At 51.5% G+C, this 10,494-nt stretch overlaps 1 protein-coding gene across 1 annotated transcript in view; it reads right to left on the minus strand.

The window, feature by feature from the left end:
• The window catches only part of SLC52A3 (solute carrier family 52 member 3), a 25,473-nt gene extending 15,326 nt beyond the window's left edge, over positions 1-10,147 (minus strand). Inside the window, exon 1 of the mRNA XM_037044263.1 lies at positions 10,108-10,147. The gene's annotated coding sequence lies outside the window, so the exon portion shown is untranslated. The remainder of the gene's footprint in view (positions 1-10,107) is intronic.
• Between the last annotated feature and the right edge of the window lie 347 nt (positions 10,148-10,494).

Below are 10,494 nucleotides of genomic sequence, written 5' to 3' on the forward strand. Positions count from 1 at the left end.
TTTCTGCAGGCCTTTTTACATAGTTTTTTTTTTTTTTTTTTTTAAAGATTTTACTTATTTATCTTTAGAGGGGAAGGGAAGGAGAGAGGGAGAGAAATACCAATGTAGGGTTGCCTCTCACGCATCCCCTGCTGGGAACTGGCCTGCAACCCAGGCATGTGCCCTGACTGGGAATCGAACCACGGCAGGCCCGCGCTCAATCCACTGAGCTACACCAGCCAGGGCCTTTTTATGTAGTTTTGACTCGTGAACCATGCAAACACACTGCTCATTACAAAAATATGGTCTCTTGACATAAAATCCCAATCTGACATTTTTCTCCTGAAATTGTAGAACTCCATAGCTGGATGGGCCCTTGGAAAGCACCTGATTGGAGCCCCCACCCCCTGGAAGCTCTCTGCCACCTGCGTGCTGCCTCCCCAGGGACCTGTCATGCCACCTGAGCTCCCACTCTTTGCTCTCCCCTCAGCACAAGCAAAAGCATCGGAGAGGCCAGAGGGAGACTCCAGAGCCAGCTGCCTGCACTTGAGCCCAGCTGGGCTGCCACTTAGTTGGGCGGCTTTGGGCGAGTGGCTCTGCCTCCTGGTGCCTCCCTTCCCTCACCTGCATCTCATCTCACCTGTAAATAAAGGACAATGAGATGCAAAGTGCTACCGAGTTTCCACTGCCTCGGGGTGCACCAGGCACACAGTGAGTACTCAGTAAGGCTAGCTCTTCTTATTATGGTGAAATGCCAGGTTTGGTGACATGATTATTTTTTTCCTAGTTCATGTGGAAATGAACACGTGAAGATTCAAATGGTAAAGGGGAGCAGATTTGTCATGAGGAATCACACGCAGCACAATCACGGGTGGTCCATGCACCGTTTTGGGAGAAATGTCCTTGAGGGTCAAAGGTCCATTGGGCCAGTTGCCTCCCTTTACACATGGGAACAGGGTGCGGTCCTGAAGCTGGGAGGCGGGATTTGGAGCTGGTGGGTGACCCGGGCTCTTGGCTCCCTGCACCCTCCCATAACCCTGTGGGGACACCGATCCCTTGGTTCTGCTCAGTTCACACTGTCAGCCTTTAATGCCTTGTTTCTGAAGTTCTTCTAGAACATGCAAGGGAGTCTCCTGTGGCCCTGCCTGACTCAGGAAAGTCTTAACACCACAGCAATCGATTCTCAAGTATTCCACTCCCTTCCTCCTTCCTCCTGGGGTGGAGTGCGGTTGGGAGGGTGGGGAAGGGGAAGAACCAGTCTGCCCACTCCCAGTATCATCTCTTTTCTGCTCTGGGAAACCTGGAGCAGAATGCAGCCTGAGCCGCTTTCAGTCCTGTCCCACGGCCCCTGTCTGGGGCCTTAGCTAAGCCACTGAACTCTGTTCTCTCACCGGGGAAGCTGGACTGACTGACAGCCCAGGACAGCCTGGCTCTGGTGCACCTAGAGGTCCCACTGGAGAGGAGCAGCCCCCCACAACGGCCACCTGCCTGGCTGCTCCCGGCTTTGCCTGTGCTCTGCTCTGAGCCTGGAGCACCCCGTCCCCCTGCCCCCCCCCCCCCACTTGCATGTACAGCCCAGCTTTCTGCAGGACGTCCGCTGTCTCCAGGAAACCGCCTCTGGCTGGAGAGTGCTGGGCTCAGGCTCCTTTATGTAAAGTGTTCTGGTGGGGACACAGGTGGGCACGTTTCTGGGGAGACTGAAGCTCTTACAGGGCAGAGGGCTGCCTCGGATCCCGGCATTCTGAAGGCAGAAGAACTTGACAGACGGCCTAGCTCAGGATTTGCGAGCTGGTGACTCCTTGGCCCCGGCCAGACAGCAGAGGTGCCATTTTGGTGCCGTGTGTTACAGTTAGTTACTGAGGTCCACATGTTGGGAGGTGGCACATGACACTCGAGATTTCTAGTTTCTTGGAATGTTATGTCAAATCTCACAATAAAAGTTTGGGGAGATGTGTATTTTATGTCTTGAGTTAAATGTTTTTCAACCATGGCTGGTGTGGCTCAGTGGATTGAGCACTGGCCTATGAACCAAAGGGTTGCTGGTTCGATTCCCAGCCAGGGCACATGCCTGGGTTGTAGGCCAAGTTGCCCATAGTGGGTGCGTGAGAGGCAACCACACACTGATGTTTCTCTCCCTCTCTTTCTCCCTCCCTTCCCCTCTCTCTAAAAATAGATAAGTAAAATCTTTTAAAAAATTAAAACAAAATTTCATTTCTCTAGTAATTCATTTTTACTGTATAAGTAAAAATGTAAGAGTTTGTAACAGATTGGAAATAAAGACTGGAGCTTGCCCATGGAGTGGGGGGTGGGAAGATTTCTGGTTTCCAGAGAATATTCTGGAATACAACACCAGGCCTTCATGCCAACATGGCAACCATGACTCTTGGTCATCTTCAGCTTAGGGTATCTGCCTGGGCCCTGCTGGCCCCGTAGGCACTGCGACCCCTTATTTTTTCATGTGGCCCGCCCAGGATCCCTCAGTAGCCAGGGGCAAAGTGGGGGCTGGAATCCAGCGTAGGGCCTCTCTCAGCCCCTGTGGGCTGTAGGCACGGCCCCCAGCCACCTTCCCATTCTCTCCTGCAGTAAATTTTGGAGCCAGACCCTCAGGTTCAAATCCCAGCTTTGATCCTTCCAACCTGAGCCAGTGACCTAAACCGCCTGTACCCGATGCCTCTTCTGCCAAATGGGGAGGCTCCCAGTACCAACACCAGGAGCTCGCCAAATGCCAGAACGGTGCCTGGCAACAGCAAGTGATTGCCGTTTCAGCAAGCACATGCAGTTACCCTGTACATGCTTTTGGACATAACACAGGTAATTCTTGATGGCAAAATTTGGTCATCGTTTTCTCTTAGTCACCCAGCAGGGATTACTAAGCACCTGCTCTGTGCCCAGAGCTCTGAGAAACGAAAGAAAAGCCGCAGGGACTGTCCCCCGAGAAAAGTACAAGGAAGAGGTGCATGGGCGGCAGATCTCAAGGGCAACCATGGGTTCAGGTGGAGAGGAGGGGCTGCTGGGACTAGACGGGAGGCAGTGTTCCTCACCCTACCTTGGCCAAAGCAGGTACTCAGTGGCTACAAAAGGGGAGCAGGTCTTCCTGGGGGGTCAGTGGGGTGGAGGAGGGAGACGGTCTCTTTCCAAGGCCAGGAGCTCTGGTGCCACTTCCCAGGTTCCTGCTGTCCTGTCCAAGAAGACAGGTGGGCGATAGCCGCCCACCCCACCTGAGAGCAGAGGCTGGTGCAAAGCAGGCAGAACCCTATGTTTAAAAAGCTGCCCTGTTCAAGGTGGATAAAAGGCTTAAATATAAGACGCAACACCATAAAAGTCCTGGAGGAGAACACAGGTGGGAAAACCTCAGATATCCCACGCAGAAACGTCTTCACCTAGACATCCAAGACAGGGCAAGGAACACAAAGGAAAGAATGAACACATGGGACTGTATCCAAATAAAAGGGAACCAGCTGTGTGAGAAGACATATCTGCCGATGACACCTCGGACAAAGGTTGGATCTCCAAAATATACAAAGAACTCACGTGACTCTGCACCAGGAAGACAAACAATCTAATTGAAGCATGGGCAAAGGACCTGAACAGACACTTCTCCAAGGAGGACACACAGAGGCTCCGAGACACGTGAAAGGATGCTCAGCATCACTAGCCATCAGAGAGATGCAAATTAAAACCATAATGAGATGATCACTTCACAACGGTCAGAATGGCCATCATAAGCAAATTGACAAGTGCTGGCCAGGTTGTGGAGGAAAGGGAGCCCTAGTGCCCTGTTGGTGGGAAGGCACACTGGTGCAACCACTGGGGAAAACAGTATGGCATCTCCTCAGAAAACTAAAAATGGAACTGCCTTTTGACCCAGCAATTCCATTGCTGGAATTACGGCCTAAGAACCCTCAAACACCAATACGAAAGGACCTAGGCACCCCAATGTTCATAGCAGTGTAATTTACAATAGCCAAGTGCTGGAAACAGCCTCAGGGCCCATCAGTAAAAGAGTGGATCAAGAAACTGTGGTACATTCACACAATGGAATTCTACACAGCAGAAAAAAAGAGGGAACTCCTACCCTTCCTGACAGCAGGGATGGAACTGGAGAGCATTAAGTGAAATAAACCAGGAGAAAGACAAATACCATATGATCTTACCTATAAGTGGAACCTGATTAAAAAAAAAAACAAAAACAAAGAAATGAGCAAAATAGAACCAGAGACACTGAAATACAGAACAAACTGACAGTGACCAGAGGGGAAGGGCAAGGGGCACAACTGGGGACAGACAGGGAAGGGGCAAGTCAAGGAACGTGAGCAGAGGACTCCTGGGCACGCACGATGGGGGGAGATTGACTGTCGGGGGGCGGGGCAGGGGAAAGCAACAGGGAAAATGGTGGGACAGCTATTAAAAAAAAACAACATTTTTGAAGTATATATACGTATATAAAAAAACCTGCCCTGTGCCAATGCAGGCAGAGTTCTGATGATGGACAGGTTGGTGAAACAATATGGAAGGCGAGAACAGGTAGAGAGCCTGGTGTGATATTCCAGGGCTGATGCTGCCCGGCGCTCCCCACTAGCCATTCTTTCCTTCTTCCTTAGGTGTCACAGAGGTCAGGTTTTGGGTTGGGTAAACGGCCGCTAAGCTAACGGACCGCATTTCTGAGTCTTTCTTGTGACTGGGCGTGGCCCTCTGATCAAGCCCAGAACAATGAGATTGGAAAGGACTTGAGAAATCCCCTTAGAGATAAGGGGGTGTGCGATTCTTCCCTTCCTTCATCCTGCTGCCTGGAACTCAGATAGGATGGTGAGAGCTCCAGCAGCCATTTCACACTATGGAGGATGGCGTGGGGGCTAGCTGGAGACTAAACCTCCTGTGGACTTTGTGGCACAGAGCTGCCATCCCAGCCCTGTTCTGCCTGCAACTGTTGTTTAAGTTGTAAATAAGCTATTTTGTTCAAGACTTTTATATATAGCAAAACACTGCCTAAGTGTAAAGAGATATATATTCAAGGATATATTTTGACCAATTAGTGTAACTAAAAACTAATGATCAGTACATTTATCTCCTTTACTATTAATGCTCTGACTCAGAAATGCAGGTCCTGCCTCAACCAGGATTTGATCAAGAACCAAAATCCAACAAAATTGTTTGTTGATAGACATCATAAAGAGACACCAGAAGGTTAGGAATGAACTTGGGGGCAAAGGTCTGTTCCAGGCCCTGACAGCAGCAAGTGGTAGATATAGAGGAGGTGATGAGTGATATGCCTAATAAATGGGAATAAGTCAATAATTAAAGATGGAAGGCACATTCAGAGAAGCCAGTTGCCTTTATCATCTGAAAAGCTAGTCAACTAATGACAGAGTTCAGCGAGGAGGCCAGTTACACATTTACAAGTGTGAAGTTTTCCTGCATAGGACCAGGCAGAAAATAAGACCTGCTATTGAGCTACCATTTGGGAAAAGCCAATGAAGCTGCCCCCCCTTCCCTCCCCTCCCATTAAAATCAATTCCAGCTGGATTAAATGTTTAAATGTTTGTGTCTTAAAAACAGCACAGTCACGCGCACCACATAATGGTGTTTTGTCAGTGCTGGACCACGCACACAGGGGTCCCAGTAAAATACGATGGAGCCGAAACATTCCTGTTGCCTAGTGACGTGTCGCAGATGCACCCTCCATGGTCTGTGGTGCTGTGGTTACAGATGCACCCACTGTGCTGCCAGTCTGGGCAGTTCAGAGCACACAGAAGCGCGTGTGGTACCCAGTGCCTGATAGTGACGATGAAAGACTCTGTTACTGGTTTATATACTATACTCACTATTACAGAGTGTACTTTTTAAAAAGAGATTTTATTAATTTATTTTTGGAGAGAGGGGAAGGGCAGGAACGAGGGAGAGAAACATTGATCGGTTGCCTCTCTCACACTCCCAGCTGGGGATCTGGCCCACAACCCAGGTATGTGCCCTGACTGGGAATTGAACCAGTAACTCTGCTGGTTCACAGGCCAGTGCTCAATCCACTGAGTCACATGAGCCAGGCCTTAGGGTATACTCTCTCTACTTACTAAAAAATCAGTTATCGCCCTGGGTGGTGTGGCATGGTGGATTGAGCACCCGCCTATGGACGAAAAGGTCACCGGTTTGATTCTCAGTCAGGGCACTTTCCTGGGTTGTGGACCAGGTCCCCAGTTGGGGGCACTTGAGAGGCAACCAATTACTGGAGCTCTCCCACACTGATATTTTTCTCTCTCTCCCTTGCCTTCTCTCTAAAAATAAATAAATAAAATCTAAAAATAAAAACATGAAACATTTCTGTAAGGCAGTGTGCTGTGTTATGTCGGCTGCAGCCTCATACATCTTGTGTTTACTGCATCTCTTGATTGGATTGTTTTCTCCTGAGTAGGATTTAATCTTGTGAGATTTTGTACAGTAACACGCTGTATAGGATTGTAGCCTGGGAGTGACAGGCTGTAACTCGTACCCTAGGTGTGTAGGTTATACCGTCTTGGTATGTGTAAGTGTACACTGAGACATTTGCACAACAACAAAATCACCCGAGGACGCATTTCCCAGACCATCTCTGTCGTTAAGTAGCATGTGACTGTAATAAAAATACCAAAAGAGCAGGAACAGATTTTGCAAAGGACCCAGGGCAGGAATGAGCCCAGCCAATCTGGCTGGAGGAGGGGGCCTGATGGGGAAATAAGGGCAGACGGAGCAGGTAAGGAGCCTGGATTTCACTCACGTGCGACAGCCCCCTCGAGCCAGGGCCCGAGTCCCCAGGCCCCACAGAGCTGAGCTCTCTGACCTGCTCTAGGCCCTGGAACAGCTGTGCAGTTTGAGGGAAGGGGTTTGGCTCTTTGAGTCTCTGCTTCCTCCTCTGGAAAACAGTCATCACAGTGCTACAGCCCAGCAGGACCCGTCTCCTTCATGGTTCCCTGGCCCTGACCCACTCTGGGCCAGCCACACCAGATGCCACATGCTCCTGAACTTGGGGGGTAGGGCAGGGCACGGGCACAGCCCTCAATGACTATGTGTTGGGGGTACTGCATGTGCAGAGGCCTGGCTGTTTTTGGACAACTTTCAGAGTGCCTCCCCATAACTAATGCTCAGAGTATGTTTGAATATATTCTTTTTTTTTAAATTTTTAAAAAGATTTTAATTTATTTATCTTAGAGGGGAAGGGAAGGAGAGAGAGAGAGAGAGAGAGAGAGAAATATCAATGTATGGTTGCCTCTCGTAAGTCCCCTGCTGGGAACTGGCCTGCAACCCAGGCATGTGCCCTGACTGGGAATCGAACTGCGATCGTGTGGTTTGCAGGCCCGCGCTCAACCACTGAGCTACACCAGCCAGGGCTGAATATATTCTTTAAATGAACATCTCTATTTGCTATTTTTTTTCCTGTGGTGACCTTACAGGTTTTGTTTATTCAACAGATATGTGTGGGTTATTTGTCGCATGCTGGATAACGATCTCTGCTGTCAAGGAAGTATGAGAGGCAGTCCCAAAGCAAACTCACAGAAATGTCAAGCAACTCAGCCACTGTTAAGGGCTATGAAGGAAAGAAGCTGAGGGGAGCCGGCCATCGTGGAGGTTGGCTGCCATCATAAGTGGGGTTTTTGGAGGCAGCACAAAGGAAGAGTGGGAGTGAGCCTTGTGAGGGGGTAGAGTCGTCCGGGCGAGGGGACAGCATGTGCCAAGGCCCTGGGGCACGGCCTCAGCTGTCACGTTCCAGAAACAGACCTTGGTGTTGGAAGAACAGCCCGGAGGCCACTGTGGCTGCAGCAGGGTAAGCAGAGGTTGGCGGGTCCCACAGGGCCTTGTAGCAAGAGTGGGGTGTTTTCTCTGAGTCAAAATTCTCGCTGCGAGACAGGGGTGGGACCAGCTCTCATTTAGTTTTTAGCAGAATCGTGCTGGCTGTGGTGAGGAGAATCATGTGGGGCCAGGGTGGAAGCAGGAGTGAGCCCTGTCAGAAAGCGGGCGTAGAGTACAATACAGCAACAACAATAACAGAATGTATTATAGTATAGTAACAATGACGCTAGTAGCAACAACAATGATAGCTGCCTTTAATTAATGCCGCGCATTTTACACACAGTATCCATCAAACCCTCTCAACAGTCCTGAGGTAGGTGTTATGGTGATCTCCACTTTATAGACGAGAAAACTGAGGCTCAGAGAGGGGAAGTAACCTACCTAAGGTCACACAGCTGGTCAGTTGGGAACTGAGATTTAATCCCAGAATGTCTGAATGTGGACTCAACCCTCTGAACCAGCCTGGAGGTGAGGGCATTATGGAGAAGCTGCAAGGGCCCAGCTGAGCAGGGCCCCTTTTCACTGACCCCAGCACTTGGGCTGGGAAGGGGAGGCGTGGGGTACAGGCCCCAGAGAACAGAAAGGAGACTCTAAGACACGCCTTCTTCCTAGGGCCCCTTCTGCCACTGTGGGAGACCAGAAATCTATGGCTCTGCATGAGGCACTGAAGGCCCTCATTCCCATGACAGGTGGAAACACAGAATCCAGGAGGGTCCAGAACAAAGGTGTCTCTTTGCCTTGTTATCTTTGCACCAAAAGCTGGGAGTCCTGGGCCCACGAGAATGAGGGAATGGGGGAGGAGTTCTTGCCCAGGGCCACTGCGTGGCTGGGCCACCTCCTCTGCCACCTGGCAGGAAGGGTCCTGTCTGACCTTGACCATCAGAGCCCAAACAACCTCCACCCTTGGCATTCTCCTCTGCTGTCTGCTTTACTCCTTCACAGTATGATGGTACATCCGCTCTGCGGCCGGAGTACATCTGTGTCTATTGGTGGAGTGATGGTCTCTCCCACATGGCATATCATCTCTATGAGAGCAGGGCCCTGTCCTCTTTCTCAGTGGCCAAGTGGTCATCTGGCTTGCCGACACCTGGGCCACCAGTCGACCCTGCCTTAGCCATGCCAGCTCAGCTGGCCAGGGTGGCCCTGGGCAGTGCCAGGGTCTGATGAGGTCTGGACAAAGGTCTGAGTCAGTGTTGTCCCTGGTTTGTTGTCTGGGCAGGAAAAGGATGGCTTCGAGTCTCGATAGGACAGGGAGACCAAGAGGATTAAAACCAAAAACCTAGAGGGAGAAAGGGAGAAAGACAGACATGGAGATCAAGGAATGGAGGGGCAGGAAGAACCAAAAGCTAGAAGCAGAAACGGGTAGAAAGGACAGAAGAACATAGGCTGGACAAAAAGAAGAGGTACGGTGACGGGGAGATGAAGGCCGAGGAACAGCTGAGAGTGCTGGATGCCTGGCCAGGTCCGGCCACTCAGCTGCTCACAGCTCTCATCTGCAAGTATCAAGAGGCCTTCTCCTCCTCTCCCTGTCTCCGAGTTCCCTCAGGACCTCATCCAATTCAATGTGCCCATTTCACAGATGTGGGGAAACTGAGGCCCAGAGACGAAGCGGTGCTTGCCTATACTCTCTCCAGCCCCCAACCTTGTGTCCAGTCATCTAGCCCTGTGTTCACTGCTGTGTGTCCTTAGGCCAGCTGCTCACCCTCTCTGGGCTGAAGTTTCACCAAAGGCTCTGAGGAGACCCAGGCTTGTTGGCCTTGGGTGTCAGGGAGGAAGCAAGGAGATAACAGGAGCTCATGCTGGCTGGGACTGTGAGTTCCTGTCCTCCTTCTCCTCCCTCCCAGGACCTGGAAGAACTTCAGTCCTCCCACAGGGCTGCCCTTGGCTGGCTTCCCCTCCCTTCAGTGTCCATCCCAACCCCCGACCCCAGCTCCCAGCCCCTGAGCCTGGCTGGTGAGGCTCCTGCCCCCTCCTGGCAGAAGCAGGCGTCTACAGTTCCCAACAGCGTGGAGATGCAGCCGGCAGTGGTCACTGGAGGCCTGGTGTTATGGCCTGGGGAGGGGAGAGGTCTGGAGCCCACCCAGAAGGTTCAAGGTAGCTCACCTCCCAGAGAAGAAGGCCCTTCTCCCTCCCTATCCTCCTGACCTAGCAGCCTGAAACTAGGGGAAAGGCCACGAGCCACCATCTGTCCTCAAACAAGTGCCTCTCCTCCACCCTGTGCCAGGTGCTCCCCTCCCAGCCAGCAGCTGCCTCCTGGTACCTCAGGACTTCGTCCTCACAGGCCTGAGCCACCCAGCTCTGCCCGCTTACCTGCTAGCGTAGTTCTCCAGCGGCTCTGTATGGGAGGGGCGGGAGGCTGCTGGGTTTGTATCAACCTGTCCCCGCCCAGTAGTGGGGGAGAGTGGGAGGGGCTCCCAACACCACCCAGAGCCTACTCACTGTGTGCCTGGAATCTGCCAGGCAGCCAGTTGTCTCCCTGACAATCAGGGAGTCCTGGTTGTCAAGGGACAGAGACAATAAAGGGCTGACCTTATCCAGTGCTCCCAGCCATTCAGCTTTCCTGAGGGTTGACCTTCAGAAGGTAAATAACCTGCCCTGGTAGATGGCTCTGGCCCCACCCTGTGGCTGTTGGGTTTCCTTTCCTACGGGAACCCGTTCCGGGCGCAGAAACTCTTGATTCGAAGATGGGCGCTTCTG

The sequence above is a fragment of the Sturnira hondurensis genome, unplaced genomic scaffold (assembly GCF_014824575.4).
Source record: "Sturnira hondurensis isolate 20B ecotype Veracruz unplaced genomic scaffold, ASM1482457v3 Scaffold0004136, whole genome shotgun sequence".
Classification (NCBI taxonomy): domain Eukaryota; kingdom Metazoa; phylum Chordata; class Mammalia; order Chiroptera; family Phyllostomidae; genus Sturnira; species Sturnira hondurensis.